Source organism: Ochotona princeps, chromosome X (genome assembly GCF_030435755.1).
Source record: "Ochotona princeps isolate mOchPri1 chromosome X, mOchPri1.hap1, whole genome shotgun sequence".
In the NCBI taxonomy this organism is placed as follows: Eukaryota; Metazoa; Chordata; class Mammalia; order Lagomorpha; family Ochotonidae; genus Ochotona; species Ochotona princeps.
In genome coordinates, this window is record NC_080865.1 from 87,114,236 (window position 1) to 87,124,842 (window position 10,607).

Sequence of the window (10,607 nt, forward strand, 5' to 3'; positions counted from 1 at the left end):
TGTAAGTCTCCATTATATTGTGAGCCAACTATTTTAACAAATCACATCTCATATATCTCTCTACACTCACATCTCTCTACATCTCCTATTGGTTTGCTCTGGAGGACTATAGATAATATATATGTGGATGCATGAACTTATTTATATAATGCAGTAGAGACTGAAGATATTAAGGAAAAAAAAGAAAGACTTCAGCACTTTATAGCATCAAATGATCAAATGAAAGACATCATTATAAAGCTCTAAATATGTCCAAAACTCCCAATATGTCCAAAGCTCCCAATATGTCCAACCTCTTTTTTTCTTAAAAATTTATTTTAATTCACATAAAATACATTTATAATAAATCTAAATTTCTAGCATCAAAGTAGTTAGAAATACACACAAAGAATCTTGATAATGGACTGCCTCCATTCTGTCTCTTATTTATACACAAGAAGTTCTTTTACAATTATTGATCGTTACTTCGTTGCCTAAAATTCCTGGAGCTTTCATTTTCAATTCTTCTCTTTTTGAAAAATGGTTCCACACCATCTGCCACAAGAAAAGTGATGGTTTTGTCTTTAAATATAACACAACTTTTGGTCTCCCATCAACACTTTCTGAAGTTGGTATGTACTCCTTTTCAGTGCTGGAAAGTTCTAGATCTACCTCCTCCTTAGACTTGTTTTCTTGTTTCATCTCTTGCCAATCTCCATAAGGGTTTGGTTGTTTATGTGCTTTTGGTTTTTCTTCTTTTGGATTCAATGGATTCTATTTTGGTTGGCTTTTTTTTTCTGTATTTTTGGTTTAATTCCCTCATCACTATTTTTCTTTTTTTCCTTAAACTTTATTAAGTTTGGTCTTTCTGTGGAGATTTCTCTTGTTTTTTTTTCCTGTTCCCTTTCAGAATCACTCTGTGAATTTGATGATTGGATTCTTTAGGACAGCAAGTGACTTTTCAATGACTTTATCAGAATGCAAATCACCAATATGTGGAATGAAGTCATCATGTTTCTCCCATGTAGATTTTCCTGTGACAATATTATAATAATAGCTGTAATCATCCTCACTTATACCTTCTGCCGAAATAGCCTTCACTCCTGCCTTTTTAAAGTTTCCTTGAAATCCTTCAGGTTGCTCCCATTGAGATGTTTCTGTGATCAGATCATAGTAGTAATGTAACCATCAGATGTCACGCCTTGCACCCATTTGCCCTTTGAGGACTCTTCTTTCTTCTGAAGATTCAGGAATGAGTGGGGCAGGAGTAGGCAGAGCAGTGCTGGTTACCGGGATGCTTGATTGTGGAATTTAGACCTATTGTCTGCTATCCAGCACGCAATAATGATAGAACTTCTTGGGTTGTGACTTCCAGCTGCCATGACAGCGCCCACGGCTTGGCTCCTACTCTGACTCTTCAGGTGGGCAGGTGTGTTTGGGACTCGGCCTGCCAGGAGACTCGCAGCAGCACCCTGATGAGCCCCGAACACTTTTCTTCCTTTCCCCAAGAACGGCATTCTCCGATTCTATATGAAACCTCCTTAAGACAAACCTGTCTAAATAATTTAGCCACTTTTGTGGAACAATGCTACAAACATTGAATTCATAAATAATGTTCATGAATTATTTCATACACTTTTTTGTTCAAAAATAGATATAACTTAAAGTTCCATACTTAATCCCCCAAGTGCATATGACAACATATTCTTTGAAAAGACTGCTTTCTTTCCAAAGACAAGTTCCCTAAATTAATAGTGACATTCATGATTAAATTATTATTCTATTGACCACTTTTATTGCTGTTTCATATTTTAGTATATTATTTATAGGATACAACAGAGAACTTCCATTGCTTTATAACATTATCCAGTTAATGACATAACAGACTAGAAACAGCAATAAAATTGAGGTGATTTACAAATAAAGCAATTCTCTGCTTTTTTAGAATTATGTTTTAAAGACTCCATACAAGGACTTCATATTGTGCGTGTAGGGATCACAAATTTAGGAATACTACTTTGAAAATCCAAATGATATACCATATAGAATATGATTTTGATTATTTATCTTAAAAATGACAAGTAAAAAACAAATTACATACACCTTTCCTTTTTTCCCCTTAACTAAGATCTCTAGCAACAATCACAAATCCCGACTCTTTTTAGAAAAATATTTATTTATTTTTATTGCAAAGTCAGATGTAGAGAGGAGGAGAGACAGAGATCTTCCCTCCAATGATTCACTCCCAAGCAGCTGGCCGGAGTTGTGCAAATTTGAAGCCAGGAGCCTAGAGCCTCTTTCAGGTCTCCCATGTGGGTGCAGGGTCCCAAGCCTTTGGGCCATCCTCGAATGCTTTCCCAGGCCAAAAGCAGTGGGGCCGCCGTATGCGATCATATGTGATCTCTGTGCATGTAAGTCGATCCTGGTGCATGTAAGTTGAGGACTTTAGCCACTGAGCTACTGCACAGGGCCAACAAATCCTGTTAATGAATGACTCCAAATATATAACGATTTTCAAATAGATACTCGAAGCAATTAATTTATTGCTTTTAAATTCTCAATTTCACTTTTAGAGTTGTTGCACAAACATTCATAAGAGTAGTATAAATCTCGGATGACAATTACAAGGATAAAAATGTTCAGTTTTTAAAGTGAAAATTGAACATACTGAATATTTAGAGAGCTGAAAGTAGTTATGAAACAATATAAACACAATATTTGCACAGTAACTAAGTACAGATATAATACAAAATTCCTGATCCACATAACCAAAGTTGGTAAAATACTATTTGTAGCCAGATAACTCCTAATTCAGAAGCCCAGGAATAAGGATAAGTTTAAATCTGGAGCAACATATATAAGTTGGTTTAGAAAATAAGAATACATTTATATCTGGAGGAATATAGTAATATTCTTTTTCTTGTCATAAATTTTAATTAATTTTACAAGTGACTGCATTTATCACGTTACATATTCAGAAGGTGCCTTGGAGACATTTTCAGCTTATTCTCAATGACATTAAAATTTGGTTAATGTTACATTCTTGCTGAATATAATTTAGGTCTCTTTCAATGGATATAGTTGTAATATGAGATCTAAGAACCTAACGTTATCAATTCTTCCCTTTTGAAGCTCATTCTGTTTTAGATGTACCTTTTTGACATATTCTTTACACATGTATGGAAATATGGACTTATTTTCCCACTTCTTTTGTATTTGCAGTGTCTGCTTGCAATGGTTTTTCTGTGTAAAGAGACATTATAACATTTATCTCTTTTATAAGATTTATGTATTCATTTGAAATGCAGATTGAGAGAGAGAAGGAATGACTCAGAGAGAGGAGGAGATCTTCCACCCACTGGTTTGATCCCAAAATGACTACAATACCAGAGTTGACCGAGACCAAGGTAGGAGCTTGAAACTCCAGCCAGGTTTCCCACCTGGACTGCAGGACCCAAAGGACTTGAGTTGTCTTCCACTGCCTTCCAGGCACATTACCATGGAGCTGGGTTAGAAGCAGAGCAGCCCAGACTCTGACAATTTAATTAAAATGAGAGCTATATCCCTAAACTCTCCAGCTTGATTCTAAACTGCTTGGGGAGAGAAGACATGCTGCACTCATTTCTTTATCATCTGGTGAAGTATATAACTTCTGAAGAACTGAATACGTATCTGAACTATGTCAAAATCCTCATACTTTTATACTGATTATTTGCCTGGACTACTTTAGATTGTAATCCTTGCAAGCATAGCTGTAACATACTTTCAATCAAAGGTCACTTTTGTTTCGATTAAAAAAGAAAATCATTGACGGTAGGTTTGAGCATATCAGTTAGGATTTTGACACTGTATTGAAGTATCGAAGTGTAAAAGTTAAAGGACTACTTCCAGCTTCTGGCTTGGTCTTTCTGACAATGTAGCTCCCGAGAGGCATCAGTGGAGGGTCATTCTGGCATACCTGACACACATTCGAAAAACATGAACTGAATTCATTTTTCCTGGATACAGCTGACCCAACTCCAGCTCTGATAGGCATTTGGGGCTGAAACTAGTGGACTGGAGTACTCTGCTATTTGTTTCTCAAATAAATATATTAATGAATACCTTTAAAAAGGAAGTTGCTGTGAGTAGGTTTGCTTCCAACTTTGACATTCTTTGTAATAAAAAACAGATATTGCAGGAAATGTTGGGAAAGCTAATACTGAATTAAATAAGGATAAATCAAATTCACCCAGAATCCAGTTTAAAAGTATAGTATTTTGAGAAATTGAATTGATTTAAACAGAATTGGTCTGTTTTATGATTGCATGAATGAATGTATTCATAGCAGTCCCAAAGTAAAATTTCATCCCACCATAAAACTTCTTTTTGATACAGTCCTGCCAGTGTTGTGAAATAGTATGACATTGGTTGTGTTGTCATTTTCCTCATCATTAATAAGTTTGTGTACCTTTAGCATGTTTATTAGGTACTTCCTTGTCTACCTGAAAAAAAAATGTTTGTACTTTTTCCCTTTTTTTTTCTTATGGTATCTTAATTACTAATCTCTTGCTAAGGCGAAAGCCATACAAATTTCTACTATACTTCTTTCTAATAATAGTATATTTTAACTGTTAAACTTGGGTCTTTAAAGATTTTTGAGTTAATTATTTAATATGCTTTGAAGTAGAAGTTCAATTCATTCTCTGGGTGGTGAATAGTCAGAAGGTCCAAGACCAGTTTTTAAAGATTTACAAATTAAAATACTGCAAATTAAATTGAATTTTCTTGGCACACTTAATTTAAAATATTTGAGTATTAATGAGCTGATTTTAGGCTCAATTTTACTGAAGCTAGGCAGGTAGACAAAGACTCACTTTTATGAAAGTGTTACAAAGCTAATATTTGTGTCTATACGTTTGAGGAACACTTGTTTTTTTCCTATTTGCTATTAGTTATTTTTTTTTTCTTTATCTAGTGGAATGTTAAGACTGTGATTGTAAAATGAACAGAAAGTAAATCATTTAAACATTTAAAAAAAAAAAAGAAGGAGCAGTGTGTGTTGGAAACATGGACAGGAGGAAGCCTGTCCATGTTTATGCTTCTAAATTTGTACTGGAAAGGCAGATATACAGAGAAAAAGAGACACAGAAAGATTTTCCGTTTGCTGCTTCACTCCCCAAGTGGCTATAACAGCCAGAGCTGAGCGATCTGAAGCCAGTAGCCAGGAGACAGGAGCTTCTGGGTTTCCCATGTGGGTGCAGGATCCCAAGGCTTTGGGCCGTCCTCGACTGCTTTTCCAGGCCACAAGCAGGGAGCTGGATGGGAAGTGGAGCTGCCAGGATTAGAACCAGCGCCCATATGGGATCCTGGCAGAAGTTAGCTGCCTTCTCCTAGTTCTACTGTAACTGGAATAGATTTCTTAGTTTTATTTTCTGATAATTCAGGTATACAGAAATAATTAATGTTAATATATTGACTTTGTATCCTTAAGCTTGTTGAACTTGCTTGTCAAATTTAATACTTTCTTAGGTGTTTACTTAAGTTTTTATTTATCTATTTATTTATGAATTTCTTTTATAAGAATTTGTCCATTTCATCAAAATAGACTGATTTCTCATATATATATATATATATTGTGTGTGTGTGTGCATGTATATGTATGTATATGTATATATACACACATATATATATATATAAAATTCTAAGAATATAATGATACTTCTCTCCTTTCTTCTTTCTTTCCTTTCTCCCTCCCTTTCCAATCTCTCTCTCTGTCCATTTTTTTCCCCATTGGAAATGATCAGGCTATCATAACACTGACACTTTTCTTACAGAGGGCATTAACACATACTAGAACATAAGGTACTACCTAAGTTCATTTTTTCATTCCGTCCCTTTTGCTATGTGAAAGCAAGGTATGTGTTCCATCTGGAGGATGAAACAAAGAAGATACTCCCTTAGAAGCAGAAGCAGTACCTTCACAAGGCAGCAAATCTAGTTCTTTGAACTTGAACTATGCAGTCTCCTGAATTGTGACAAATACATTTATATTTAGCTATAAATTACCATGTCTCAAGTATTTTGTTATAGCAGCACAAAAAGAAACAGGATATTGCTTTAACAATATTAAACATATGGTACAACAGAGTTCTTCAACAGTTTTCCAAAATTTATCATTTTTGCAGAACTGCAATTCTGTGTTCACTGAAGAGCAATTTCTCATTTTCCCTTCCCTCTCCTAATACTCAGATTTTATTTTCTGCTTCTATAGGTTTGACAACTTTATATACCTAATTGAAATCAAGTCTTGGAGTATTTGATTTCTTGTAATGGTAGTGTTTTAGTTTGGATGTTCTTAAAGTTCATTTGCATCGTAGCATTTGGCATGATTTAGTTTAATAGAAAAAGTTGCATTTACAATTTCAATATATTACTATATTCACTTCAAATGTAGATGATATATATACATATTTATATATTAATTTTTCTTGAGAACCGAGATTACTATCACAGAGTAAGAAATTCATGACAATGATCATAATGTGTGAAGAATGTATTGTCTTTTATGTGATATGAGTCAGTGAAGCAATATTTATACCTAAATACCCAATAGCATAACACCCATACACTTTTTACACTTTTTATACATTTACGTTCACACACACACAGGCACACACACATAGAAGAGAAAACAAGTTACATCTGTTTTTTCTGAAGTTGGCGTAGTCCATTAGAATAATGACCTCCAGTTACATCTATTTTGTTGCAAATGTCAGCATTTCTTTCTTTTTTTACAGTTGAGTAATATTCTATCATGTATATTGATCATACTGTTCTCATTAAGTAATCAGTTGATGCACATTGAGTTGATTCCATATTTTCCCTACTATATGCTACAAGCATGGGGATGCAGGTTAATTTTCCATATGCTGCTCTAATTTCTTTTGAAGATATTCCCTAGAATGGGATGCCTGCATCATATGGTGAATCTATTTTTAGATTTCTGAAGAATCTCTATACTGTCTTCCATAATGATTTTACTAGTTTACGGTCCTGTCAACTAAGTATTAGGATACTTTTTCCTGCACATTCTCACCATTAATTTTTGTTTCTTTGATTTTGTGCAGTAGTCATTTTAAAGACTATAGGGGTCACACCTCATTGTTTTTTCTGTATGTATTTCCCTGGGGATTAGTGACCCTTAGCATTTTTTTTCATGTGTCTGTTCCCAATTTGACAGTATCTGTTTTCTTTGTTCATTTCTTAAACAGACTGTTCATTGTGCTGCTGTCAAATTTTCTGAGTTTCAGACAAAATTTTGGATATTGATTCTTTATCGTACATTCAGTTCACAAATATCTACTCTTCTGTTAGTCACCTCTTTGATAATTGCTCCCATTTCTATGAAGAAGTTTCTTTTTACTTAAATTGTACTTGATAATTTTTAAAAGTTTTATTTTTAAAATGTAAACTCACAGAAATATGTAGCAATAGAGAGAAAGAGATCTTCTATTCACTGGTCCACTCCCCCAGTGACTGCAATGGATAGAGCTGGGCCCTGAAGCAAGGAGCATGGAATTTCTTCTGTGTCTCCTACATGGGTACTGGTGCCCATAGATTTGAATCATCCTCTGCTACTTTCCCAAACCATAAGCAGGGAGTTGAACCAGAAGTGGAGTTGTCAGGGCATAAACTGGTGTCCATATGGGATGTTGACTGTTGCAGGGAGAGGATTAGCCTTCTATATCACAGACTTGGCCCCAAGAAGCTTCTTTTCTTTATGTAATCTTATTTCTCTATTTTTGCTTTTATTATCTGTGTTTCTGGTGCCTTATCAAAGAAGTGGATAGTATCTTAAAACATTTTCCTTGTATTTTCTTCTAGCAATTTGATGATCTAAGGTGTTTAGCTTAAATCGTTGATCCACTAAGTTGATTTTTTTTTAATGTGATACAAAATAAGTGTCTTGTTTGAGACTTCTACATGTAAAAATGCACTTTTCCTGACACCATTTGCTGTGGACTGTCCTTTCTCCACAGGATGATTTTACCTTTTTTGTCAATAATCAGTTGGTTGTAGATGTGTGGGTTAATTTCCCGAGTTTCTATTTTGTCTTATTTATCTACATGCCTATTTTTGTTCCAAGTCTGTAGCTTGTCTTCAAAATGTGGTATCATGAAGCCTGCTTTTCTTTTTTTTTTTTTTTTTTTGCTTTTTTTAAAAAAAATATTTAATTATGAGTAGCCTGTTGTATTTCCATATGAATATCAGGAATATTTTTTTCCTTGTTCTATGAAGAATATCCTTGGAGATTTCATTGAGTAGGCATTGAGTCTGTAAATTGCTTTGGACATTATGGGCATTTTAATGCTATTAAGTCTTTCAAACCATAAAAATGGAAGTCTTCCTTTTTTGGTCGTATCTTCTTCCACCTCTTCCATCAATGTTTCATAATTTACATTGTAGAGATTTCCTACATCCTTGATTAAAATTATCCAAAGATATCCACATTTTTATAGCTGTTGTCTGTGCTACTGAATCTACAAGCTGTCTCTTAGGGGTAACAGTTTTGGTGTTTAAGAATGCTATTGATTTCTATGTGTTATATCTTGAAACTACCAAATTCTCTTATGTGTTCCAATAGTCAACCTATCCTATATAGAGTCATATCCCTGGAAGCCAGGATACTTTGGTGTTCTTCTTTTCAGTTTGTATCCCTTTGATTTTTTTTTTTTAACAAATGTCTTTAGTAAAATTTCTAGAACTATGTTGAGTAATAGTGTGGAAAATATCGCGTCCTTGTCTGGTTCTGGATTTTAGGGAAAATGCTTCCTGCGTTCAGTGTGATGTTGACTCTGAGATTGTCATATGTTGCCTTGATTAATAATATCGAGATATGTTCCTTCCATACACATTTTTTAAAGGTTTTTCCATGAAAAGATGTTGCACCTTATCAAATACTTTCTTTGCATCTATTGAGTTGGTCATGTAGTTCTCATCCTCCATTTTGTTGATATGATCATGATTACAGATTTGTATATATTGATAGTATGTTGTTGATGGTTTTTGTATCCATATTTTTCAGAGTTACTGGTCTATAATTTTTTGTTGTTATTGTTGCAATAATCATTTTCTGGTTTGGGTATTAAGGTAATGCTATTCTCACATTCATAATGATAAATTTGTTTTCATCTGTAAGATGTCACTATGCTTGTTTACCTGATGTCTTACGAATGGCTTTTTCACATATTTAGTTTGAATGTTGTTTCAGGAAAAAAAAATCTAACTCCTGTTATTCAGTGCTAGTAGTGGAGATATACAGACCTAGAGTCACTATGCTTTCATAAGAAAATTTAAAAATATTTTTTGAAAGAGGTAGGTAAAGTACACATTGCGATTCAACAAAAAAAAATAATACTAAAACAAATATTGGTGAAGTTTAGGCAAAGAAGAAGTCATCTAATAACAAATATGGTTTTCATTTTGCATGTGTTTTTGTTTTCTTTCAGGTCTGCAGGTACATACTGATATTCTACATCGGTAAAAGCATGTAGTGACACCTACACTGATGAATTATGTTGAATAGATTTTGAATTTCATATGTCATGGATAATTGAACCCCCAAAATTCCTTTGTTACTGTACAATTGTGTTTACCAGCAGCTAGAGAGGGTAGGTGGAGTAGGGTTTGGAAAAGGTTGATTAATATGTACTCAGTTATGATTAGGTAGGAGTAAAAATTCTGGTGTTCTGTAATAAAGTAGGGTGGCTATAGATAATGCTCTTGTACTGTGTATTTTTCTTCCTAAAACAGAGGATTTTGAATGTTTTCACCCTGAGGAAACAGTAAATGCTTGATAACACTGATGTCTTTTGCCTGCTTAAGCAATACACAATGCAAACATGTATGAAATCATAATGCGTAGCGTTTTATTTGAAGTATTTATAATGTCATTTTTATTGCATCTTAAAATGTTTACTTTTGTATTTTCATCTACTTAGAATGCAGAGCAATTGAGTGAGAGAGAGAGTGAGGGAGATCTTCCATATGCTGTCTCACTTCTCAAAAGCATGCAATAGCCAAGGCTGGGAAAGGAAGAATCCAGTATTCCAGACCTCCATCTGTCACCCACATTGATGGCGGGAGGTAAAGCACTCGAGCCATCATCTGTTGTCTCCCAAAGACGCATTACCAAGAATCTGAATTAGAAGTGGAATAACTAGAACTGAAAATTGCATTCTAATTATGGAATGTGGGCATCTCAAGTTGGGACTTAACCCATTATGCCAAAATATTCACTCCTAAAAATATTGACTCCATTGTTTTCCACACTAAATCTAGCATAAAAACACATTTGCTAATGTCTGACCACAACTCTAATGTAAAATGTGTTACAATATATTGTCTAAGGACCTTTTTAGTTGTTATATTCTATGACTCATATTTCTCTTTATTAATGACATTAATAGGTGACATTTTAAGGATTTACTGTTATGTTTATCATTAGTTAAAATATTCTTGGATAGTGCGCTCTGTGTCAGTAGGCTTTGGATGAAATGAAAGAAAACGTTTTTCTCAAACTGGTCTTAATGACAAGGTGTTTTGTCAAAAAAAATGGAAAATGGAGGGTATGTGTTGATAACCAA

General features: G+C 34.1%; 1 pseudogene; it reads right to left on the minus strand.

The window, feature by feature from the left end:
• Positions 1-451: 451 nt before the first annotated feature.
• Positions 452-10,150, minus strand: LOC101520753 (WW domain-binding protein 4-like; annotated as a pseudogene).
• Between the last annotated feature and the right edge of the window lie 457 nt (positions 10,151-10,607).